Here is a 27,975-nt window from a genome sequence, read left to right as displayed (position 1 = left end):
TGGTTTAACTATACAGTTCTATAGAGGGAGGCAGAAAAATAGGTTGCAACTACCTGGTAATCAGAATGGCAATGAGAATATTTATAAAATACAGATTTCTTGAGCCTATTTGCCAAACCTGTGACTTAGAATTTTCAGAAATGGGCAACAAAAGCACTATCATTTATGTAGCATTCATAACATGCCGAGCACCCTTTATGTATGCATTATCTTATTACTGTAGAACTCTAAGGTTAAAGAAGGCTGGGACACAGAGAGATAGATCAACTAGGTAATGGTAAATGGATCTAGATTTCAAGATGTAGACCCACACAGGTCTGTGCTTTTAACCCCTTTATTTAAGATACCTTCCATCTAGAACAAGTAAGTTCAGATTTACCCAGTATTTTGGAAGCACTATCCTGTGTGATCCTAGTCAAATCCTATAAATCAGGCTCAAAGTCAATAGTGCCTTCCATTTATTGAGTTTTAAATCAAGTAACATTATCTCTCTTATGATAAAGAATTTACAGAACACTAAATGCACAGACATTATTTTCCTATAGATCATAGTCCTGTATTTAAGTTTTCTGCTCCTGACAAAAATTTTACATAATTTTTTTCTTAACCTCATTTCAAATTGTTGTATCTGGCTAATTTTACACTAACAATCTCTCTGACTTCCACTACTATGTTTCTACTGCTACCACCTTTGCCCCAAAGCAAATATTGTAATTGACTGCCATGTCATCCCAACTGGGCAAATTGGCTCCAATCTCTCTCCAGCTTGATCCAAGCAAATATGCCCTGCTTTCCACCTGGGCACTATCTCTCAGCTCTTCAGCTCAAGGCTAGTGTTCTACCACTTGAGCCACAGAGTCATTTCTGGCCTTTTCTGCTTATGTGGTGCTGAGGAATTCGAACCCAGGGCCTCATGCATGAGAGGCAAGCATTCTACCACTAAGCCACTTTCCCAACCCCTCACTTTAATTTTCTTAAACAGTCTCATGCCTGTTGCCTCTTCAATTACAAGTCCTTTAATGATAACAGACAACCTACAGGTTATGTCCTAATCTGAAAACTGTAACAAACAGACAAGATCTATAACATACCCGTCCTTGACACCTCTAGCTTCTTATACAGTCAATTACAATGCAAAAAGTAAATGTGTCTTAAACAGCATTTAAAGGAGAAAATATTTAATCATGAGTAACTTATTTAAATATTTTAATGGGATTCTAGATGTATTAGAATCAAATGCTTAAATTACACAATACATCAAACAAGCTGCTTTTGCTAATAGTTCCTAACCTTTTGGCATAACATGAAGAATGTTCTTAATACAAATCAAGCTCTTGCATCTAATCCTTTTGGTAATCTCAAAGTTAAGAATTAATTTAGTTTCAGTGTACAGTTAACACAAAACTTTGCCTAAGGCAACACAGCCGGTATAGGCTGTGTTTTAAAGCACAAACATTTTATGTAGACCACTAAACCAGTTTGTCAATCTTTAATAGGATTATTTTACTAAAAAGTAAAAAGTAAAAAAGTAATGTTACTGGGCCAGAAAGTATATTTATTGTAGAGGCACAAACTAAGGAAATGTACCATATATTTCAGTCATAAGAGTGCCATTTATTCCTCCACTATGAAGCTAAAATAAAATAAAAAGATGTTGCCAGGGTAAGCTAAGTAGAAAAATCAAGTGTCTATGCTTTAGTACCCATTTGGGTGAAGCTCATTTATAACTTTCGCTCCTGGCAAGCCCTTCTGGAGCACTTATAACCATTCTCCATTACCCAAGCCGAGAGAAATGCAAGATAGGGGGAACAAAATCTGTAATTATTTCTGTTACTTACAATTGTGCAAAACTATACAAGTGAAAAACTGGAAGCACCGTTGATGAACATTTCAGAAAGCCAGGAAAGTATGAGACGGCTGTGGAAATCATGTCCTCCTTCCTCCTCCTCCTCCTCCTCCTCCTCCTCCTCCTCCTCCTCCTCCTCCTCCTCCTCCTCCTTTCTCCTCCTCTGCCTCTAATGAGCAGAGTTCAACTGCACCATCAGTGTGTGTGTGAAGCTCTACTGTCTCATCTTGAGACTTAGGTCCAAGAGATTCTATGTGTCATATCATTTAAAAGATTAGAAAAAGGAAGGAAACAGAGAAGGAAGGAAGCTTCCCTACTGTCCTATTTTTCACAGTGCATTATCTAGAACTATAGCCCTGGATATTACATGGGAAGGGAGAGAGAGGCTCTGGAAAGCAGCATCTACATACTACAGACTAAACTCAGTGTTTCTCTTATCACCAACAGTGGGGCCAGATGCTGTGGAACAGCTCTCTAATCATCAGAACACAAAAGATTGACATTTGGCCATAAGCTTTATAATCATTATCTCCTCCATGCAAATTACATTACCTCAGAAACCACAAGATTATTACAGGGAACATTTCTTAAAGCTCCACAAGTACTTGCATTACCTTCTAATATTCCTCATGATTACAAGATTCTATTCCTCACAGGTGCCACCTTTACCAGGGTGGCCTAGGTGAAAAACATTAAAAACATCATAGTTTATTTTCTTCTCCAAATGCCCTGTCACCACCCCACTGTAGGCTCAGGAAAAAAGCAAGGTCTGTCTTCACTTACTAAATTTTGCAGAAAGCAGGCATGGTTTACCACACAAGAAACTGTCTGGCACTAACAAGATTCACTTTACTTCTAACAGAAAAAGTAATGAGATAAGCAAAAAGCAAGCTGATGCTAGCTAGCAGCTTTTAAGAGCAAAGGACCACTCCTTCCAATTGTTATCCATAGTCCATCTAAATCATATCCAATAACCTGCATTTGAATGACTCACTGAGAATGGTTAGGTTCTATTACTTAAGAAATCAGGAGAATAAGGAATGTAGTTTAGAAAGCTTTCTATCAAAAAAAGTTAAAATTTAAAAGTTCTAATATATAAAATTTAACCACATGGAAAACTTCATTTTTAGATAACAAGGATTTACTGTATTTTTTTTTAAAAGAAACAATTCTGCCACCTTGTGGTACTGATGCAAAAGTGCGTGCTTCACTTCAGACAACAAATGACTTTCTAATTTTTTTAATTGTTTTAAGACACTAAACAACTTAAAAGTATTAAATTATTGTTGATGCTGGTATTCACTAAAATTCACTTCAGTTTATTAAATTTTCAATGTTTTATTTAATGAAATTACTGAGGGAAAAACTAATTCTTTCTTCAAACATAAGATGTAGAAATGGGCTGGGTGCCAATGGCTCTCACCTATAATTCTAGCTTCTTAGAAGGCTGAGATCAGAGGATTGTGGTTCAAAACCAGCCTGGGCAGGGAAGTCCATGAGACTCTTATCTTCAATTAACCACCAAAAAAGCCAGAAGGGGAGCTACAGGTTCAAGTGGTCGAGTGAACACAAAAGCTCAGTGATAGCGTCCATGCACTAAATTCAAGTCCCATGACTGGCATACATACATACATACATACATACATACATACATACATACATGCATGCATGCATACATATACATACATACACACACACATACACAGAGAGAGAGATGGGGAGGGAGGGAGAAATGTAATTTCTCAGCACTTGGAACTCTTGGGAGTCTGTTTTCTTTTTTAACAGTTAAACACAGTATCAAATAAATAGAATTGCATAAAATTTTACTGCCTACTAGGTAGCACTGCTTGGTCAATTTTATACTCTGAAGCAAAATTAAACTGTAATGAATTTCTATAGTAACTTTACTATATATGCTTAATTCATAATTAGGTTTCTAAGACTTTCCAGTGGACCTATAGAAAAAATTATTTCCTAATAAAAAAAGAGCATCTAAAATAGTGGATAAAAATAATTATTGACATTTTCAGAGCACTGTCTACAATAATTAATTCCTTTTAGAAAATCGTGAAATGATGACTAAGTCTCCTTTGATATATAAAGTATTGGAAGTGTATCCTATGAAAATATGAGCCCTCAATTACATAACCACATAATGGTGACAAAGTTGGATGAGCCCTAAACTGATAGACATGGTGGTATCTCACTGTAATAACTAGCAAGAACTTTCACTGGATTTGTGCTCTGCATTTTTCCTGATTTATTTCCTTTCATCTTGTCCTCGTCTCCTAATGGCTTGCTCTAGGCAGCACAGCCTGTTTTCAGTGTTCATAAAGTTAATTACCAAATCCAATAGGACAAATATCCATAAAGACCTGCTTTATGGATGAAATATCTGCATAAAGATTCCATCTTTCTGCTAAAGACTCATTTTTCTACTACTGATGACTCCTAAAACTTTCCTTCTTTGTGTATTCTTGCATTCTATGAAACTTCTAGAAGGGGAAACAGTATTATATTTTTTAGCTCTACAGTATCATTTGAATTATGTTCAAGTTAATAAACACTGGCCATCTAGTTTATTTTAGGACTTTACCACTGATCCTTTCTTTTCTGTAAAATTAAATGAGTTGGCTTATTTTTTACTTTGCCTGATGACATCAGTCCTTCATAGTTGAAATATTTACTTGTGACTCACAAGCTCTACTAGGTTTAACCTAAATGTATCTTTTAAAATTATCACTGACAGTTTTTAAGTTATACTTTAACTGCTTGTTACCTAGAAGAGCCTCAACATCATCTAAATTATTTCAATGGTATCAATCTCTTCTCCCGTATATGTAACATTATAAAAAATTTGGTGTTAGTAATCAAATATCAAATGACCTCTTAGCTCCCTTCCTAGTCTAAAATTCTGTGATCTTTTTTTTTGGTGGGGGGGGGCGGAGTAGGGAAAGAAAGGACTGGGGTTTAAATCCAGAGACTCACATTCTATTTTGAATTACATCCTTTTTTGCCTTTTTTTTGGTGGGGGGGTCATGGGGCCAGAACTCTGTCCCTCAGCTCTTCAGCTCAAGGCTAGCACTTTACCACGCGAGCCATAGCACCATTTCTGGCTTTTTCTGCTTATGTGGTGCTGAGTAGTTGAACCCAGGGCCTCATGCATGTGAGGCCCTTCCACTGAGCAAAAGTTAATTTTGGAAAGCCTAAATTATTGTTTATTCTTTAGGATTCAGGACTTCTACTTTATACTAAACAGAAAATATCTCATCTGTAATTCAGAACCGTTTATCTTTTATTAAACAAAGTGTGTGTGTGTGTGTGTGTGTGTGTGTGTGTGTGTGTGTGTGTGTGTGTGTGTGTGTGTGTGTGTGTGTGTGTGTGTGCGCGCGCGCGCGCGCACACTGGTACTGGGGCTTGAACTCAAGGCCTAAGCACAGTCCTGTAGTGTTTTTTGCTCAAGTCTGGCACTTTACCACTTGAGCCACAGCTCTATTTCTGGGTTTACTAGTGGTTAATTGGAGATAAGTGTCTAATGGATTTTGCTGCCTTGGATGTGTTAACCCTAATCTTCAGGTTTCAGCCTCCTGAGTGGCTAGAATTATAGTTGTGAGCCACATGTTGCTGGCTTTAATTCTTAATTTGGAGATTTAATATCAATTATTTTGGGCTATTTTACATTTGTTTACAATCATACGCATAGTTTTGTCAGCATTCAAAGCATTTAAGCTATAGAAGCTGCATTTAGAAACAGAATATACACATATTATTTGTCCATAGTCAACCCTTGGTATCTGCAGGGATCTTGGTTTTCCCATCAGATACCACAATCTGAGGATACTATAAAGTCCTTTATATAAAATGGAATACTATGCAGTATCTGATACTTCAAATCAACTCTATTATTTATAGCATCTAATAAATATAAATGTTGTGTAAATAGTTGTCATACGATATTGTCTAGGGTACATTTTCAGTACAGGTGCCAATTGCTATTTTCTCAAGATTTTTCAATCTGAGGTTGGCTGAATCTGAAAACCTACAGAAACAGAGGGCAAAATGTAAATGCTTATATGTTTTTATATTATAATAACCAGCTGTAAAAGTATTCACAAAACCTGAATATTTGAAAAGAACTATCCAACATGTAGTATATATAAAGCATCTATTCCAAAGACAAACTTAAATACAACTAATGCCATTTCTCAAGAATGAGCAAATTAAGCTATGTTTTTGACAGACTCAATATAAAAATAGTTTCAAACCAATCCATAATGACTTCAATAGAAGCATCAAAATAAAAACCTAATTCTGTTATTCAACTCAATTTCTTAAAGATACTGAGTTAAAGAAGTATTTTTGTAATATATCTGCTAGCAAATAAAGGAAATAAATCTTTCCATCATAATTCCCCAATAATCCTCTAAGTAATTAAAGTCTCTTAAAAATTTCAAACTAGGAAAAACAAATGAATCAAAAAAAAAATGGCTGAACTGAACGTAATGTCACTTTCAAGATGGGTACCTGTGTGTCTAGAAACCAACTGCCTCTCAGGTAATAAACAATGCTTAGGACAAGGGAGAGACAAGTCCAACACTTCAAATATATCTCAGTACTCACGGCAGGTTTATCACTAGACTATAAAAAAGGTTTCATGTGGGGGGCACAATGGTGGCTGTCCTGGGCCTCTCTTCCCACCCAGGCCCAACTGACACTCCTGGGGGAACCAGCAAGTTCTTCTGGAAGAGGTCCCAAGTTCCATCAGTCCCTCAAGGCAGTTTCTACTTAAAGGGGTAGGGACCCAATTTACCTATAATGACTCAATTTGAAGACAAAAAAGATAACTATGAATATAGTAACTTATGTTTCCAGTCTTTAAAAGGGCATAGGAAATCATTATTAGTTGGCTTAAAGTGTAACATACCTAATCATGATTAGCCTCTGGTCATTTTCCCCCCAAAATCTAGGAGGATCTAGTTAGGGGTTTTCAACCCTTGAAACAAGAAAAATAAGGGTTTGCAAATGGAAGGAAGAAGACTTGAGAAAGCAAAAGGAGGAGGGCAAAGGGAAGAGATAGGAGGACTCGTTTTTTATATTAGGTGGGAAATTTCCACAGAAACACGGACCAGATGATCACTGAAAACTAATAGATTAACAAAATGTTTAGGCCATAAGTCATTTGCATAAATTAATTACAATGTGATTATTCATATAATATGCAAACTAGTTATTATTCAATATCTATCTTTCTACTTGAACCACTATATAGAGCTATATACAAACTGCAGGACCACTTGTGTATATTATTTCCAGACATATAAGTATATGAAATACATCAGAATTATAAAACAATCATTAGTTCTATGTTGGTCAATTTAAAAATGTAAAATTATTAATAACTTGAATGCAGAGTAACTAATGGAGTAATCTTACTTTTGTTGATTATTATCTAAAAAGTATTGGGGTACAAAAACGGGGGCCTGGGGAGTGTAGATTAGTGGTAGAGTACTTTCCTAGCATGTTCAAGGAAAACCCTGGGTTCAGTCTCACATAGGACATCCACATGCACGTGCGCGCACATACACACACAGATTGGAACTCCATTTTTACAAAGAAAAAAAATGGTCAAGAGTATCCAAAAACTGTATGATCAAACCCTACAAATATTAAGTATAAATGTTTTAGCCATATGGTACATCCCTGCAATCCCATAATCCTAGCACTTGGGAGGATGAGGTAGGAGGATCAAAAATCAGCCTAGCTTGGACTACCATAAACAAAATCCTGTCCTGCCCCAGGAATATATTATACTCAAAGTCAATATTTAATTTCTAAATCATACTTAATGATGATTCAATTTAATGATATTTTAGTATTTAGTAAAAACTTACACTTAAAATCAAATTTCTTATTTTTTGTGCGTACGTGTGTCACTTCTGGGTTTGAACTTGGGTCCTTGCTTATTGCTTGGTCTTTTTCACTCACAGCTGGTGTTATACCTCTACTTCTGACTTGTTTAATCTTTAGAATAAAAGTTTCCCAATAACTATAGGTGAATGTTTTATGAAATTCCTTAATTTTTCAAAGCCAAATAAAATAGTTGTTTTCTAAGTTTTAATTGCCAGGTATAGATAGATAATTGCAGGGTATAGATAGATTTCCAAACTTCTCTGTCTGGGCTATCTCTCTCTTAGCCTACTGAGTAGCTAGGATTAAAGGTAAGAGCCACCAGCATCATGCACTTTTCACATTCTCTTAAACACAAACATTAAGAAAATATTTAAACTATCAATAATATCTTCCCAGATACAATATATTTAATAGGAAAATAACATAACTGTAAAATATATGAATCTGTTGTTTTTTTTGAATCACTATGTATCCTTGATATAATGACTCCTATCTGTCTCTAGGTACTTAAACATCTAACATCCTGAAATGAACGCCCTGCAATGTCTGCTCTAGTTTTAGTTAATAATTTGGATCATACTTCACATCTCAACTGAAGTTACTCTCACGAAACAGACACACTGGGGTCTCCCTATCAAATACATTCATGGATCTAAATACTACTTTCAGCAGTTAAATCACCTATATAATCAAAGGTGAGGTTGTCTTGACTCCTCTATTACATTTAACATACTACTAGGCAAAGAACTCATGTAGTATTTTCCACTATTGTCTCCCCAGTACCTAACTTGGTGCCTTGAAGTCACATACGTTTGAAAGAGAGAAAAGGGAGTCTATGGAGAATACATAATTATCATTCCCATTTTGAAATGAAGTACCTGTATAAAAGGTAAAATAATTCAATCAGACTCTTGGGAAAGCTAGGCTCCAATTTAGGAATATGAACTCCTGTTTAAAATTATGCTTAAACAGTTAAACCACACATTCTCTTGGATACCAAAAGATTCTGGAAGCCTCAAGTATTTTTACTTGGTTTCCATTGGGGGAAAAATAGATATGTAGAATAATTCAATATCAGTACTGAACTTCATACTGCACACACATATTACCTAGTACATAGGGATTACATGTATAATCACCATATAATTTACCATTTTGTGTGCAGGAAAACAGAGACACAGAAAGCCTAAGTAATATGCCAAAGCTCATAAATGTAAGTAGGTGATTTTTTAAGCCAGGTTTGTAACCAAGCAGTCTAATAACAGTATGCAAAGTTTATAGTTCCAACAAAGAATAAAATAAATAGACAATTTCCCCCCATTACTGGTGAATTAAAAGCATAGTGCTTATTCCACTTCCTCTGCCTATGTTTGGAACTCTACCACTTAAGCCATGGCTCAAGCACAGATTTTTGCTGGTTAATTGGGGATGGAATAGACTGGGCTTTTCTGCCTCGGCTGACTTCAACACATAAGTTTCAGATCTGTTTCCTGAGTAGCTAGGATTACAGGTGTCAGCCACCAGCAGATAGACATTTTTTTTGGGGGGGGTCCGGTCATAGGACCTGAACTCTGGGCCTGGGCACTATCCCTCAGCTCTTCAGCTCAAGGCTAGCGCTCTACCACTTGAGTCACAGCGCCACTTCCGGCTTTTTTCTTTTTTGCTTATGTGGTGCTGAGGAATCGAACCCAGGGCCTCAGGCATGCAAGGCAAGCGCTCTACCACTGAGCCACCTTCCCAGCCCAAGACATTTTTTTATTAATGTAGAATTGGGGGCTGAGAGTTTTACTTATATAGTTTATAGTAGCACCTGCCTATCAAGTGCAAGGTCTTGAGTTCAAACCCTGATAGTACCAAACAAACAAATACATAAATAAATGGAAAATGAAGAGATGTTAGTCCCTTTACCACATTTTTATGCAGAACAATTCTTAACACAGTCCTAGCACTCAGAGGTGGATGCAGGAGCATTACAACTTTGAAGCCAGCCTGGGCTTCATTTTGAGTTCAAGGCTGTACTGAGCTTGCTGCAGAGCAAGATCAAAACAAGCAAGCAAACAAAACAAAACAAAAGCACCCAACCAAACAAAACAAATGACAGCAAATTCACAAAACATTCCAGAAAAATGTCAAAATCCAACTACTCATGTTAAGTACAATAATTAGTGTGTCTACTAGCAGACTCAGCAAAAGGGCCCAGGATGCAATGAGACTGAGAAGCACTCTTTACAAATGGCAGTAAGCAAGCACCTTGGCAGTGAACAAACAGGAATAAAATTAATGAATATATTTTATTGGGCATATAAACACAATAACTACGTATACGCTGAACTTTAGAGAGATTAGTAATTTACTGAAAATTACACTGTTGTTACTGAAAGGAACAAGGTTGAAGGCCCAATGTTTTCTTTCCACTCTGCTAAATACCACCATCTAAATGAATCCCAGAAACAGTAAACATCTTGAGCATTTATATTCTTAAGGTATGTACTGTCAAACATTATAGGTTTTGCTGCTAAAGCGACAGTAGTTGGAAGTGGAGCTGTGGCTCAAAGTGGTAGAGCACGAACCTTGAGCAAGAGAGCTCAGTGTCAGCACCCAAGTCCTGACTTCAAGCCCCACAACCAAAAAAAGAAATAAATAAAAAAGAGACTGTAGTTACTAAAATGAATACATATCAAATTATCATATTCATGCTGAACATGTAATCATTGATACAAATATTAATGGCAATAAATTATAGCAATTAATTCTCTTGAATGTTTACTAAAATGCCAGGTATTCTTCTAGTTCTTTAACATTTTATTTATACTACAGAATAATTCTAAGACATAGGCACTGTTACTTTTCTCACTTACAGATGAGACTGAGGCTCAGAAAAATTAAGGCTGATGCTCTCAAGATCACAGGGACCAAACGGTAGAACCAAGATTTAAACCCAAGAAGTCTGACTTTAAAATTATACTGTTATGCCAGGTGCCAGAAACTCATTGCTGTAATCCTAGCTACTCAGGAGGCTGAAATCTGAGGCTTGCAATTCAAAGCTTGCCAGGCAGGAAAGTCTATGAGATTCTACCTCCAATTAACCACTCAAAAGCTGGAAGTGGAGCTGTATAGCTCAAGTGATAGAGCACTAGCCTTGAGCAAAAATAAGCTCAGGAACAGCTCACAGGCCTTGAGTTCAAGACTCAGGACCAGTGTGTGCCCTGCACACACACTCACATGCACATATACACGCACACTCCTACCCCTACCTATACTGTTAAACAATAGGCTGATTCTGGTCATTTAAAGAAGTATTAAAGGTGGAGGAACAGGACATTGAAAAAAACTGCACGCTCTATGAAGGGGCCCCCAAATGCAGAGACATGTTGCCTCTGTCAAAAGTAACAGCCACGTCTCTCAAGGTTACTGAAAGACACTGGGGCCCAATTTTCTGTCACAGGTGCTGCATGACAACTGGTCTGATGAAACTGCAAAAATCCAAAGATTCACTGCTCTAATTTATAGGCATGACAATTTTATTTCTGATCAAAGACTTTTTGTTTTACCTAAATGCCTACTACATTGTTGGGTAGAGATACTTCAATTACCTAAAAAATACTTTTGAAAATATAGGATAATTTGAGATTCTTTTCTTCCTTGGTGTTCATTAAAATATCCTTTATATTAAGAAATTAAACCCAAGATAGTAGCTTTATTACTTAAATATTTTTACCACTAAGATACCAATGCCTCAAGACTGCAGATTTTGACATTCAAGTAATTATCATAATGACACACTAAGAGGCAGCTTTACATGGGCAGTTTTTGAGGTACAGATAAAAAGTTCAGGTACAGATAAAAAGCCTTTGTTTAGTAAAATTTAAAACAATGATTCTAGCTTAATCAGCTATATTTTATCTTGGGATATCAGGAAAATCATAGGAGGTTTTCCACTGTAAATTTGGTAAGGATCCTGAAGCAAAATCTCTGAAACTTAGCCAACTTTAAATATACAGACTATATAAACTGAACAGAACAAAACATACAGATTGTACAGTGGTAATCTAAAAGAAAAGACCTGCAGTACTATGAAAAGTAGTATGTATTTTTCCTAAAAAAAAAAAAAAATCCAATGCACACCAAGAAGCAATTATGCCTACCTCACAGTAGATGGCGCTAATACACCACATCCTATGACAATTGGCCATCTATCCTTCGGGAATACATTTTATATATATTCCAGGCTACCTTAAATAAACTAAGTTGACTCATATAACATTCATATAATTTAATTTCCAACCTAATTTTTCATAAGCTGAATACAGAGGTTATTGTATTGCTCCTACATAAAATTAAAAAATTTCAAAATGGGTTAATAAATATAAGAAACTCACAAAGTCTGAAACTTAAAAAACAGGGAAAGGTGAAATGATTAAAAAAAAAACAAATAGTATCACATATAGTGAAGTTCAGTTAAACTGAGAGTTAAAGTTATTTCTACAGTCAACGATGAGAACAGTCAAAAACCCTTTAAAAGCTCTAGTCCCTACAGTACAGGATTTTGTGAAACTCTTTAAAGGTTATATAGAATATATAAATTCTACAAGCCTCTCTCCCATACTAGCCAATCTTAAGTGATTCCAAACTCACAAACAATGGTCTCAATGCAAATGTGCAGTTCCTAACGGAAAAATGCAGTTTATTATGGCTCGTTTTGCTATCCTAGAACAGGAATGGGAGTTTGGGAAGGCAGAAGTTATTAACATTCAACTAATAATCATGATAAACATATTTGATGAATTTATAGCATAAGGTAACTATCTCAAATCCTAGAAATAAATCTGAGTTTCTGCAATATCACAAAAGAAGAATACAAGAATATCATTAGATGAAGGGTTGTCTGACATCTAGCACAGGAGGTTATCCCACAGATCTTCATAGAAAGAACTGAGAACTGGGATATCTTAAATGATATTAGAATTAAAGAAGATATATGTGTTTTTGTTCTGACTTCTCAACACTAACATACTGTCACTTATACACTTAACTTTCAAACTCAACTGTTTCATTTACAAAACAGAACTTAAAAAAGTAAGAACTTAAAAAAAAGAAGGTATTTTAGCACAAGTCTATAGATTCACTGAATGCTGAACTCCATCCTCTTGCTGTTACCTACCCTTATGTACACATAAATATGCTTATTAAAGAGCTAGTGAAAAGCTAGAAATTATAGAGTAAACTCAAATCACAAGGAAATTTCTTTAACCACATGGAAAATATCTACCAAATCAAGAGAACACATCCTTTTTAATAATGAAATGTCAGAAGTATTTGTTTCAAAGTTAGGAATCAGGCAAATATATAGAGTATCAGCATCCTCTGAAAACTGTAGTCCTGCTCTATCAATACTGAAACCACCAGCTACAAGCACCTTAACTATAACTAGAAGTGATGCAAATGCAAAATACACACTAGGTTTTTGAAGATTCCGGACAAAAAAAGTAAAATATCTCCTTAGCTATTTTTGTACTGACTGAATGTTGAACTGACAATATAAAACTAATTACTAAAATTATTTTATATTTTTATATTTTAATATTGCTCACTTTATGTTTTTATTCTAGTGTTATTTCAGTGATATCAGTAAAAAAAAGCACGAACACTGACAAGCCTATCATCCTTCAATGCTGTGACTGTCCACAGAAAAGCAAAATAATATACAAAGAATTTTTATATCAATAAGAAGGGGTAACAAAGTGGCCAATTACATTCTTATTAATATCTTGCTCCATAAATATAATTATCAAAAAGATAATAAAAGCAATAAAATAGGGTTTAAGCTATTGCTTATGTGGTAGAATGTGCCCAGCCAAGTACAAGTACCCCCTCCAAAATAATAACATTAAAGAGAGCTAAATAGAGACCTAATATCATAAATCATAAAACTGAACTGCAGAGTCAAGTGGTTTTCCATTAAAACCTCAAAATGGTTGCATGAGGAGCCAGACAATTTACATGAGAGAGGGAGCATGGCTCAAGTGGCAGAACACTTGCTTGGCAAGTTCAAGGGCCTGAGTTCAAACCCCAGTACTGAAAAAAAAATTATCATGCAAGAGCCACATAAATATCCAAATTATATTAAATAAGATGGAAAGGCTCTCGGGGCTGGGAAGGTGGCTCAGTGGTAGAGCACTTGCCTTGCATGGCTGAGGCCCTGGGTTCGATTCCTCAGCACCACATAAGCAAAAAGAAAAAAGCCGGAAGTGGCGCTGTGGCTCAAGTGGTAGAACGCTAGCCTTGAGCTGAAGAGCTGAGGGACAGCACCCAGGCCCAGAGTTCAGGCCCCACGACCGGACCCAAAAAAAAAAAAAAAAAAAAAAAAAAAGATGGAAAGGCTCTCCTAGGCTTGAATAATTTAAACAAAGAAGTATACTAAAAAGAACAGAAATAGGCCACACAGGAAGTGGCGCTGTGGCTCAACTAGTAGAGTGCTCGCCTTGAGCTGAAGAGCACAGGCACAGCACCCAGGCCCAGAGTTCAAGCCCCACAACCAACAAAAATAAATAAATAAACTTTAAAAAAAAAGAAATAGGCCACACATACACATACATGCATGCATACATACATGCATACATACACAGAAAAGAAAAGATGATCTTTCCAAATACTAGTTCTAAGTCAATTAGCTTTGCATATAAGAAAAACACTAGCTATGATCCCTGTGTCACACCACACAAAGCTCTACGTATTTCTTCCTGACCAAAAAAATGCCAGGGTGTCAAATTAGATGCATTATAGCTCTATTCCTGGAAACAAAACCTATTTCTAGAACATATGTTTTTTAAAAACCATATTATTTCAGTAATATTTAAAGAACTTTAAAAAAAATCAATAGAAAAAATCCAATAGAAACTGAAAAAGGATCTGAACAGGCATTCCACAAAATATTCAAGTAGTCATCTATCTGTGCTTAATTTCATGAGCAATAACGAAAGCACAATTTAAAACCAAAATGAGGTACCATTACATGCCTACTAAGATGGCTAAAATGAAAATTTCTGACAAGTAGGTTTAAACTTTAGAGATGGGTGGAGTATAGAGAAACTGAAGCACGCGTACACACTTAAAAGTAGCAGGTGAGGTGCAATCACTATGAAAACACCCAATAAAAAGGAACCTAAATACAAGCACAGCAGTATTCTATTCTGTTGGAATATATCCAATAAAATGCAAACTAAAGACATGTAGAAGAATGTTCATGGGTTGGGATGTGGCTCAGTAGTAGAGTGCTTGCCTTGCATGCATGAGGCCCTGGGTTCAGAGTTCAGGCCCAGAGTTCAGGCCCCACAACTGATAGAAGAAAAAAAAAAAAAAAAGAATGTTCATAACTGTATTACCCGTAGTGGCCCTCAAGTAAACGTTACTTAAAGCTCTATGAATAGAAAAGCAAAATAGACTAAACACATACAATGAAAAATACTGAGCAAGAAAATCAGAAACAAAAATTTTAGTGTCAGCGATGGAACCCATGGGCCTTAATAAGCAAGTACTCTACACTGAGCTACACCCCAAGCCCAAGCAATATATTTATGATTTGTGTTCTTTTCTCTCCATACTATATAACCCCTGTTTTCACTGTATTTGATGTTGGTATAATTTGGGGAGGGGAAGGGATAAAACAAAATGGTTAAATAGGGATACAGGTTGACCCATTGCAACAATGAGATGTAGAAGACACTATGTTGAAAAAACTAACTTTACAATTTAAGTGGGGGGGGGGGGGAAACGGAGGGGGCTGAGATGGGGGAGAGTGTAGTTGTGGAGGTGGAGGGAAGGGATGGTAGGGGAAAAAACAAAGGAAGAGTCAACAATCCTTGATAAGAAATCTACTTATTACCTTGCTCATTTAACTGTAACCCTTTTGTACAGTATTTTCACAATAAAAAACTTATTAAAAATAATTCTATTGAATATAATAAATTTGTAAAACATTATTTTAGAAAAAAATCATAGGAAACTGACTTGATGAACTTGAGGTAATAAGTTCCTTAAATCTAAGTCATTAACTATGAAGAATATTTTCATAATTTTGACTAAATTAATAACATCTGTTCAAAGGATATCATTATATAAAGTGAATATAAAGTGAAAAGGTCAGAAGCTGGTAGATCATGCCTGTAATTCTAGCTACTCAGAAGGCTGAGATCTGAGGCTTACTGTTGGGCCAGCAAAATCCATGAGACTCCTATCTCCAATTACCACCCCCCTTCAAAAAAGAAAAAAAGCCTGAAACAGAGGTGCAACAAAAGTAGTACAGAGTTTCAGCCTTAAGTGAAAAAGACAAGTGAAGCCCTGAGTTTAAGCCCTAGTAGGAAAAAAAAAAGTGAAAAGGTTTACTACAAACTAGGCAGTCAAATTAATTCAACAGAAAAATAAGAAAATGAATTTTACAGAAGAGGAAACACAAGTGGCTTCAAAATCACAAAGATTTAATATTTATACGCACTACAGTGACAAAATTGAAGCTGACAACTACCAAAATGTTGGCAAAAGTATCACTTATTTTTTTACGTACTGTTGGTGGGTGGGCAAATTGGAATACTCATTGTAGAAAATATGACATCAGGCTGAAAAATTGAACTGTTTATACACTAGCAGCTGAACCTGTGTCTAATATACAACATATTATTTTTCACAATAGCATTCTTCTTGGCAAAAGAAAAACAAACTGGAAGTAACCCCCAAAACCTATCAAGAGATAATAGCCAAACTCTGGTATAGTTACACATTAATAAAAATGAACAGCATGAGTGCTCAATACAGTATTTCATGAAAATTGTAAAATACAAGTTTCGACTCAGAATTACATTTTAATAAAGCTCAAAAACAAAACAAAGCAACACATTGATGACATGTACATATCTAGATAAACTACTTTGGGCATCTGCTTTGTTTTAAAATACAATGTATAAGCTCTTCACACCAAAAAAAAAAAAAAGAAGAAAAAAAGAAAAATCACTTTAGAAGTTACCTAAGCCAATTGTTTTAAAATAAAGACCACAATAAACTTCCCTTTTGATCTCACAGTGTTAGGCTAACAAAAAGTATTCAAGATTTGCTTAGTCAATCATTACAACTAATTATAGTCATGAGAAATTAAGAAACCAAGAAGAGTCAATTCAAACAAGTACAACTAGATTACTAGAAATAAATGTGCTTCAAGCAATAATCATCAGTCATGAGGACTTATGAAACAACCCAAAACAACAAAAATTTGGACAAGATTCACAAAACAAAAATATATCTATTAAATTACTTTCAAATTATATAATACTAATATGAAGGTTGCTATTTCAGCAATTTCACTTCTAATATTAGCATGTGATCATCATAGAATACACAGATACAGCAGGTCAGGAAGTAACAAAGATGTAAGTCTCGGGCTGGGAAGGTGGCTCAGTGGTAGAGCACTTGCCTTGCATGCCTGAGGCCCTGTGTTCGATTCCTCAGCACCACATAAGCAAAAAGAAAAAAGCCGGAAGTGGCACCGTGGCTCAAGTGATAGAGCGCTAGCCTTGAGCTGGAGAGCTGAGGGACAGCATGCAGGCCCAGAGTTCAGGCCCTACGACCGGACCCAAAAAAAAAAAGATGTAAGTCTCTAGAAATCTGCTGAGGCTCTACTTTGGAATCTATAAAGCTAGACCAAGTTAAAATGTGGGAAGTGAAAGGAAGATAAATTATTTCCATCACAGTCACATGATGCCACACATAAATACCTTTAATTTTTCATCTGGTTGCCATTGCTAAACATTTGTAAATCATCCAGCTGCCAAGAGTTTTCTTCAATTTAAGGGAAGGTCAAAGATACAATTTACAATATAAAATTTTTGAGTATTTTCAACTTGAAAGCAGAGAAAACAAAGAGATTTAGAGTAGAAACTGCAATGTTTGAACCCAGAAGTTACAAAGATGAATGAAACTCTTGGCAAGTTTAAGTTGGTCATGTGTAAATATTTCATCACAATAACTTGATACCTTTCCTTCTTTTACTTAAATGCAGGCCAAAACCAATTTTATAGGTTCTTGAATATATCTACTTTTTATTTTAACTAGAAATACTTAGAATATTTAAAAATACTGGAAATAAATTCTTGATAAAATCAGAAATATAAACTAAACAATCTTACTAGAGCACATTAACATAAAAAGACAGAAACTTGTTTTTCAACTATGTTAAATATGTGAATATACCTGGACTTTATTATAAGTAAAGTGAGTTTTGGTTTACAGGTAAAAATTAAGCTCTTCTTCTCTGGTAACCATAAAATGTAAGCCTTATTAATGGATATTTCTTCCATTTTTAACTCATTGAAATAAATACTTCTCTGTACTTCACCTCATTTAGTTTTAGAACTTTCTTAAGTCCATATTAAATCTCAAGCAAATTGATAGAAGTCATTTAAATGCACTGTTTATCCCAACAATGTTTCAAAATCTTATAAAATGAATACCCAAATCATGTCAACTATTTAGCCTTGAACTATTAGTACTATACTCACAATGTACTTACATATAACATATCAAGACCAACTGCCAATTTTAATTCAGGACATCTCATTCTAATTCTAAGAATTATCCCCAAACTGTACTAAAACTATGTTAGAAAAACTAAAACACAAATATAAGTTTACAATCCTAGAATGGAGCTTAAAACTAGTGCTCTTATCATTATTCCACAATACTGTGAATTTCCAGAAATTAAGTAATCACTTAATCACGATCAAAAAAAAAAAAAAAAAAAAAAAAAAAAAGAACCTTGGGGAAGGGAGGGAGGGAGGGGATGGTAGGGGGAAAACAATGGAGGGGGTAACAATGTTCAAGAGGAAGTGGAAGTGTACTCATTACCTCACTCATGTAACTGTAACCCTCTGTATAGTATCTCTACAATAAAAAAATTAAAAAAAAAAAACTAGTGCTCTTGAAAGAAAATTGTTACTAGTAGTAACAATTTGGATGCATCCACTTAGAAGGATGTCTTGACTACATGAAAACTGGCTACCAGTATGATTGTTGGAACTTTTATTTGTAAACCTCAAAGCTTCTGTCTTATGTATGGGAGTTTAGAGGTTTGCTACTTCCTATCTTTGTATGATTTTATTTAAAATATACATTAAAAATTCCAGTTCACTTTTTAAACTATATAAGTATACTCTACTATTAAATTACTCAACAAACCCAGTGACCTTCCTTTATGACAGTTTAAAGTGCTCTATTTAAGCTCAAGGTACTTATTTCAAAACCTATAGTTGTTACTGGACAACTGAGTTTTTCAATAAGCCCCAATTTTATCCAATAGCTACTATGGATTCAATTCTAGATTCTATGGAATAGCAGAACTCTGTGTGTATGTGTGTGTGTGTGTGTAATTTTTGACAGTAACTTTTTATCAAAAGCAAACATCTCTATAGTACAAAGCAGCATCTTATATGTTTTAAAGATCTCAACTCATTTATTCTTCACAATTGCTCTATGATGTTTGTACTATAAGTACTCTCAATTTATTGTTAGAAACATTAAGTATAAAGAGACTAAATAACCAGCCAAAGGCCTGGTACACTAGTAAGAGGCTGAAATAGGGTGTGAAATGCAGGCAGAGCAGTGTTGGAGCTCACACTGTGAACCAAACTGCCCTGCTGACTCTTCAGAAATGAAGATAGGTGGGTGGAAAAAACCACGGATGGCAGCTTTTTAAAAGTACAAATACTTTTTCATTTTCCAAAAGAAGACAGTATATCATTAGGTAGAACTTGAAACATAGGCCCAAAAGGGGAAAATGGAGGGAGAATTCTGGGTAAAAAGGATGCACAAGGAAAAGGGGTTGAGGTAGTATATTAAATACATTAGAAGTCAGTATGGAACTCTAGGGAGCCAGTGAAGGTTTCTGGGTTGGATATTGAGAGAGTTAACAGCTGGGAAGGAGAGAGGTAGGCTTAGAACCTAAGGGGTCTAAGGAACAGGCAAGGGGTCAGGAACAGGCAAGTTGAAGGGATGAGAAAAAGAAAGTCAAAGGGGACAGAGGTGCTGAGCCTTGGATAACTAGAAAATTGGGTAAACCATGAATAGAAGTTACAAGATTAAGAATAGGAGCTCAAAGAAAATAAAAAGTAGTCAGTGAGCAACTTAGAACAAGGCAATGGGAAAGGCCTAGAGTAAAGAGGAGGATTTGGAGTTATTTGTAGAGCTTAGGGTGAGGTGAAAGAAGAGAACAGAACTAAGGAGATGACCTTTACAAATCATATGCAGCTCTTGTTAAACGGCTAAAAGATAAAAATATCACAGGTAAGAACAGGTCAAAATTAGGAAATGAAAGACCAGAGTTAGCTGTAGCAAGGCATGGAGCAAAGCCAGAAAAATCTACTGAATAATGAAGGAGCTGAATTCTTTACAAAATTTTATGCTCAGTCATTAACTTATATGAAATTATTTTTTTTTAACTTACAAAGCACACCACCTCCCTTGCCACGCCAACAAAATCCTGCTGCTAAAGTACCAAGGCTACAAAGTAGCAGAACACTAGCCTTGAGCAAAAGGGCTCAAGGACAGCACCCCAGACCCTGAGTTCAAGCCCCATGTTGGGAAAGGAAGAAAGAGAAAGAAGAAAAGAGGGACAGAGAGAGAGACAGAGAGAGACAGAGAGAGACAGAGAGAAAGGGAGGGAGGGAGGGAGGGAGGGAGGGAGGGAGGGAGGGAGGGAGGAAGGAAGGAAGGAAGGAAGGAAGGAAGGAAGGAAGGAAGGAAGGAAGGAAGGAAGGAAGGGAAGAACTAAGATTATAGAACTGTAATTCCTCACACTGGAAACAGTAATAGTGAACCAAAAGAGATACAGCCACATCCTCTAATTATTTTACTAGTATTAAGGAATATGCTTCATATCAAAACAAAACTGCATCATGGATTAAAACAGAAGACTTCACTCTTATCTGTTTCCCCACCAACCTCAGCATTTGCATTGCTTCTCCACAACCTTTATCTCTGTCTTGGGAATGCCATGTAATTCGGCATGATGAATGCTTAGCACTGGGGAAGAATGGGTGCTAGGCAGGCACAGAGCTTAGAGAGCCCCATCCCTACACCTAGGGAGGCAGAGCAGGCTTCTCCTCAAGGAATTGATCCACTTTTAACTTAGGATACCACTTAAAGATATAAACATGTGCCTGAATAATAAATGCCAAAACTGCATAAAACCTTCAAACCTCATCTGCACACTATAGTTATTAACATATTTGGAAGGAATAAAACTAAAAGTATGATGTTGACAAAATTGCCTTCAAGTTAGAAGAAAGTGATAATACATTGCTTATTTCAGTGCTTCAAATGACCCCACTATCCACTCTTCATATATGAAATAGGAATATGAATACTTTTCAGGACTCACTAAGTCACTTATAATTAAAGTTAATTAACCTCCCAGGGACATTCAAAGACAGTTGACAGTGAACTTTTGGGATTCACAGGCAATCTATATTTAGCCTGGGATTAGTTAGCGAGGCTGCAGAACGATATTAAAGGACTCTTGATTCCAATGCTTACACCACCTGATAAGTTTCACTTTTCCACAGGGTACACCTGGCCAGTTATCTTTAGTTGTGCTACAGACGGTTACAAAAAACCAAACAAACAAACAAAAAAAAACCAAGGAAGGAATGAGTCACTGTAACACTGTCACCTGGGTAACAAATCACTTTCCCGTATTATCTCTCAGCTTCAACTCTTACTCCTCTGTAATCCATTTCCCCATCCAGTAGCAAGAGTAGCTTTTAAAAACACATTAGACTAGGTTGCCTCTGCTGCCAGCTCCACTTATAATCCTTCAATAGAGTTCTATTAGCAGTACAGTAAAAACCTACCTCTTGCAGGGCCCTACAGCATCTGGCCTCTGCTTGCCTCTCCAATTCTACTCTCATGCCACTGTCCCTTTGCTTCAGCCACCCAGGCCTCCCTTCTGCTCCCTTAGCAAGTCCAACTCCTTCTCACAGAAGAGCCTTTGTCCCTCCTGGGCCCTCTGCCAGTACAGAGCTGGAGACAGATGTACACCTCCAATCCTTTAAGAGAGAAAAACTTCTGAGGAGTAGTGGGTGTCATCACAAACACCTAGCCATATAAAAAACACATGAGATCTCATGTGATAACCATGAAGTAGCAGATGAGTGTCAATCTTAGCAAAACAGTAAGAATTTTAAATTGCTAATGAGCCATACCCTTTGAATAAAGGACTCTAAATTATTAGTAACAATTCTAGACCCAAAACAAACTGAAAATACCAGATTTCATACCTAGGCATGAAATGGATGCTTCCATTTCCAGACATGCCAACAACGTTACCAGAAACAAAACAGAAACCAAAAGATTTACCAACACAAAAATGCTCCAGGTAGCACTGCTGGATGCTAAAGCTAGTATCATATGACAGGCAGAACCACAAGGACCAGAGGATAGGGATGGTGGTGACAGTTGCACACTAAACGTGAGTATAGTTAACCCAGCTGAATTGTTCACTTATACATTGTTAGGATAGCATGTATTTTATCACAGCTAACATTTTAAAAGAGGAGGGTAGGATAGTTTCAATATAGTTTTGAAATGAAAATCTTGGAACTCTTCACCCTTAAAAACATAAAAACATCTGTTAAATCATGAAGGATACAGTAATAAGATGCAACTGCTCACAAAATTAATTACTAGCACTAAAGGAGCTGAAAAAGGAGCTAAACACTTGGGAGAAGAAAAACATACTTTCAGATTTTTATCTTGGCTAATAGGAAAACATACTTTACTAAAACAAGATATTATTTTCACTCATCAAACCAGAAAATATGTAAGAAAAATATGTAAGAAAAATATGTAGAAGAAATGTTGGGCAAGGGAAATGAATACTCTCATATATTGTTGGAAAAGTCAAGGCCCTTCTGAAAAGCAATAGACTCTTGTATAGTAGACCTTTGGTATCTTCAGGCATGGTTCCAAGGACAATGCTATGGATTAAAATATAGTGCATCAGCCAGGCACTGGTGTCTCACGCCTGTAATCCTAGTTGCTCAGGAGGCTGAGATCTGAAGATCACTGTATGAAGCCTGGGCAGAAAAGTCCATGAGACTCTAATCTCCAGTGAACTACACAGAAAAAGCCAGAAGTGGAGTGGTAGCTCAAGTGGTAGAGCACTAGCCTTGAGCACAAAGAGGCTCAAGAACAGCACCCAGGCCCTGAGTTCAAGCCCTAGGACCAGCAAAAAACAAAACAAAACAAAAAAACCCCACTAAACAACAGTGCATGCTCAAGATACACAGACTTCAGTACTCTAATCTACAGTGTACATGCAGTAGGTCTGAACATTCACAACTTGAGACTGCATTGAGTAGGCTACATTGCTGTTACAACATTACTTTCATACACATTAATGCTGCCCATCAAAAACCAGATCAATTTCATATTCTTTATTGTACTGTAGATGATTCATTTTCCCCATAATGCCACCCAAATTTTGCTGACACTATGCCTTTGAACAAATACAAAAATTTTACTTTATCATTTAAACACATTACCTTTGCCTTGTTTTTTTGGTTGTCATGGAACTCTGGGCCTAGGCATGGTCCCTGAGCTCTTCAGCTCAAGTCAAGTACTCTACCACTGGAGCCACAGTGACAACTGGTAGTTAATTGGAGATAAGAGTGTCAGGGAGGGGCTGGGAAGGTGGCTCAGTGGTAGAGTGCTTGCCTTGTATGCATGAGGCCCTGGGTTTGATTTCTCAGCACCACATAAGCAGAAGAAAAAAAAAAAAAAGCTGGAAGTGGCGCTGTGGTTCAAGTGGTAGAGCGCTAGCCTTGAGCTAAAGAGCTGAGGGACAGCGCCCAGGCCCAGAGTTCAGGCCCCACAACCGGACTCAAAAAAAAAAAAAAAAAAAAAAAAAAAACTCATGGACTTTCCTGCCTGGGCTGGCTTTGAATCGTGATCCTCACATCTCAGCCTCCTGAGTAGCTAGGATTGCAGGCACCTGGCTGTTTTTTTTTAACTTTTGAGGAGGCATTTTTTTAAGGGCCAGGAAACACTCAGCTGATCACACAGTGATTTAAAACAACTGATGATAATGAGGAACTAACTATTGTGAGAACGCAAACGTTTTGTTTAGAAATAAAAATTTTTTATCATGCTTGGTCAAACTGTCTGAGCACAAGACAGGCGCTGTATATACTAAGAATCTTTTTTTAAAAAGGTATTTTTTACCTCTTATTTCACTTCTGCAAAAACCCTAACAATCGTGAATACATACAAAGATTAAAGTCTAATATGAACATTCATTAAGCACCATGAATAAAGAAGAAATGGGAAAAAAGAAATTAATACTGGGCAATAATAAAATTCTGGTACATCCGTGTTTTTATATAGCAAGTAAAAATGTCGCTGAATAACTTGTGAAAACATGGAAAAATGTTGAGTTACAAAATTTTGAGAAGATGTAGATGCCAAATATCACTTCAAAAATTTTAATGTTTTCGTTTCTTTCATGCATGTGTTTCTAACGCATTTATAAGATTATTTCTTTATTGCTTTGTATGTCCCTCCCCCACAGTGTAACCCCCGCTTTCACTATATTTGATGTCAGTATAACATGTGGAGGAGATGGGGACAAACAAGTCGTTTAAGGATTCAGGTGGACCTGTTGCAACAATGAGAAGTACAAAATGTCATGTCAAAACAGCTTTACAATGTCGGTGTGGGGGGGGGTATGATTGAGGGGGGGGAGGGGGGTGGCTGGGAAGGGAGGTGAAGGGTAAACAAAGGAGGAGGCTGCAATGCTTAGTAAGAAATTTATGCATTATCCTGCCCATGTAATTGTAACCCCTCTGTACAGTATGTTCTCAAATAAAATAAAATAAAATTTTAAATTTAAAAAAAAAATTTCAGACAACATGAACAGAAATGTTTGCCTATATTCTTCTGCTTTCCTACAGCTAAGTTTAGGTCTCCACAATGGTGCAAAGAAGGGATACTGGAATAAGTTTATTTTAACAACAAGCTAATTGTAAGTCATACTTGTGAGGAGAGAATAAGGGAAACCATGAATTGCATAAAATATCTACCTAGCTGTCTATTTTCATAATTAAGCTGCTACATTGTAAGATAAAGAACTAAATCTTATTTCTAACATTTAACTTATAACTACCTTGCTGACATATAGTAATAACTGTTCAATATGTCAATGTGTAAATACCCACAAGTCCAAATGGACAACTTTCTGAACAACAGCAACAAAAAAGTTCACACACATATACTTTTAAAAATAATCAGAACCACCTAGCCAAGTCAAAAGTGGTATGTGACTATGATTAAAAGTAAATGTTGCCATTTTAAAATCTTAGAAAAAATAACAATGGTTTCTTGATAAAGAAAGGACTGAGTCAAACAAAGATTACTAATATTTGATGAACTTAGAATAGAGATAGAGGCAAAACTTGGCAATACATACCACTTAATCGTATCAAGGATTTTAAAAACAAAATTACCTTACTTCAAGTAACCAGTAACTTCATTTAAGAAAAATAAGGAAGGACAGGAGAAAGAAACAAAAAGGTAAAGAAGGTAAGGTAAGGAAGGTAGGTAAGAAGGAAGTCACATTACTCCTATTTGCAGATGACATGATCCTGTATGGAAAAGAACCTACAAACTCCAAAAAAAACTCCATTATCACCTTTGAAAACATAGCAACATATAAAATCAACACTGAAAAATCAGTAGCTTTTCTATATGCTATGAATAAATAGGCTAAGAAAGAAATCAGAAAAACACTCTCATTCACAGTAGCCCCTCAAACAATAAAATTCCTAGCTACTAACTTAATTAAACCAAGGAAGTGAAAGACCTCTATACTGAAAACTTTATAACATCTCTACAATTAAAATTATAAAAACCTAAAGAAACTGAAGACACAGATAATAGAGACTTCACATGCTTATGGATCAGTAAATTGCCAAAAACAATCTACAGATTCACTACCCACCAAAGTACCAACAATTTCTTCACAGAAATAAAAAATAAATAAATAAATCCATGTGGAGGCATAAAAGACTCCAAATAGGAAAACAATCCTAAGTGAAAAGAGCAATACTGGAGTAATCAAAATACCAGACTTCAAATTATTCTCCAAAACCATAGTAACAAAAACAACTTGGTTCTAGAACAAAACCAGACCTGAAAAACAATGGAACAGAAAACCTAGTAATGGGATGGGTGAGATTGTTGAAACATTATATTCATAAACATTTGGAGTAGCAACTCCTTTGTAATATATATATTACAGACCTAGAAACAAAGCCACAAAGATACAGGAATCAACTTTTCAACAAAGGAGCCAAAAAAGATACACTGAAGACAACCTCTTCAATAAATGTTTCTGGGAAAACTAGATATGTACTTGCAAAAGACTGAAATTTGACCTTCTAACATTCCCCATGTATAAAAATGAACTTCAAATGGATCAAAGACCTCAAGGTAAGACCTGAAACTTTAAATCTACTACAGAAAACACAGGGGAAGTTCTGGAAGTTACGGGCACGAATATATTTTTTCTGAATAAGCCTTCAATTGCTCAAAGAAAACAAGAAAGTAGTTTACAAATGAAACTACTTCAAATTAAAGATTTTGTACATCAAAAGAAACAATTACCAGAACCAAAAGACAACCCACAGTATGAGAGAAAAATCTTTGTCAGCTATTCAAGAGAAAGCTCTTTCAGATAAAGAACTAATATCTAGAATATACAAATAACTTAAAAAAAAGAGAAAGCAAAAATAATCCAATTAATTGAACAGTTCTCAGAAGAATTATAAATGGCTAATAGACAAATGAAATGTTCAATATCCTTAGCCATAACAAACTAAGATCTCATTTTATTCCAGTCAAAATGGTAGCCATCAAGAAAATAAAAAACAAATACTGGTAGGGATATGTGGTAGGAGAAGCCTCATTCACTGCTGGTGAGAATGTAAACTAGTATAAATCAGTATGGAGGTTCCTCGAAAAGCTAAAAGTAGACCTCCCTTATGACCTCACCATACCAGTATTAGGCATACATCTAAGGGAGTATAAACCAACATACAAGACACCTGCATACCTATGTTTACTGAAAGAATGTTACAATAACCAAATGATGAAATCAGCTAAGTGCCCAACAACAGATGACTAAATAAAGAAAATAAAGAGACTTATGTACCATAGAATATTATTCAGCCATATAAAATAAAATTGTGTCATTTGCAGGAAAATGGACTTGCAGAATATCATACTAAGCAAGGTAAGCCAAGCCCAAAAAGTTGAATGTTGTACATTTTTGCTTAAATGTGGATGGTAGATCTAAAAGACATACATTTCCATGGATATATAATATATACACCCATACACATAATCATGTATATACATATATCCATACATAGGACTTTAATTATAGGACTATTTGGGATGATGGAGGTGAAAGGAAAAAAAATTAAAGAGTCAATAATGCATCCACAGCATAAGCAATCTCAATGAAAGCTGTTCATCAATAAGGGTTAGGGGGTGGGGAGAGAGAAAGAAATATAAATGTTATTCTGAACAAAATATAATGTATATAATGTATATACATCTGAACTACTATAGCAAACCCCTTGGCACAACTAATGTACACTTTAAAAAAATGACAGGAAAGTAGGACTGCCTCTATTGGTGGGCTGTGGTAGGGGAACACGTTCTAACAGAAGGTTTGTAAGGAGGGTAAAGTAAAATAGAATGAAGAAGCCTGTTGGGAGTGGTTTTGAGGGGGCAGGTGATAAGGCTTAGATTACAGAATAATAGTGACCATCACTACTGTGAAAAATAAACTTCCTCCTCACTAAAATATTGATAAAAATTAGAAATTTCCCAGAATTATCCCCTACAAATTGGAAGACAGAAGGGTACCAGGAATAGTATTCCGTGATCTTTCAACAACTGAGCATTTAAGCTGGTCATGGTAGTGCACGCATATAATCCCAACGAGGCCAAGGCAGGTAGATAGAGACATCAAGGTCAGCCTGGCTACATATTCATAGAAAAGAAACACTGGCATTGCAATGATTGTTACTAAAAGGACAAAAAGAAAGGTTTTTTCTGGAGAAGATGTCAACAGTAAATTTTACCTATAATAAAGTGTGTCATCTGTAACCTCT

General features: G+C 35.9%; 1 protein-coding gene and 1 long non-coding RNA gene across 5 annotated transcripts in view; one reads left to right on the top strand and one right to left on the bottom strand.

Annotated features, from left to right (window-relative positions):
* Positions 1-27,975, bottom strand: part of LOC138815760 (TSC22 domain family protein 1) — a 93,089-nt gene that overhangs the window by 17,639 nt on the left and 47,475 nt on the right. Inside the window, exon 1 of one of the 2 annotated variants that reach the window (XM_070005136.1) lies at positions 6,467-6,511. The exons of the other annotated variant lie outside the window; for it this stretch is intronic. The gene's annotated coding sequence lies outside the window, so the exon portion shown is untranslated. Of the gene's footprint in view, positions 1-6,466; positions 6,512-27,975 lie in introns of those variants that run through there. 2 annotated transcript variants of the gene reach the window in all.
* LOC138815762 (uncharacterized) overlaps positions 25,996-27,975 on the top strand; it is a 59,972-nt gene continuing 57,992 nt past the window's right edge. For 2 of the 3 annotated variants that reach the window (XR_011368460.1, XR_011368459.1), the window contains exons 1-2: positions 25,996-26,284; positions 27,053-27,086. This is a non-coding gene — a long non-coding RNA (uncharacterized lncRNA). The remainder of the gene's footprint in view (positions 26,285-27,052; positions 27,087-27,975) is intronic. The other variant, XR_011368461.1, reaches the window with a different exon arrangement.

This window comes from Dipodomys merriami, unplaced genomic scaffold, assembly GCF_024711535.1.
Source record: "Dipodomys merriami isolate MVZ:Mamm:240054 unplaced genomic scaffold, mDipMer1.0.p SCAF_667, whole genome shotgun sequence".
Classification (NCBI taxonomy): Eukaryota; Metazoa; Chordata; class Mammalia; order Rodentia; family Heteromyidae; genus Dipodomys; species Dipodomys merriami.
Note: the sequence above shows the minus strand (reverse complement) of the source record. Positions and strands in the feature narration are given on the sequence as shown.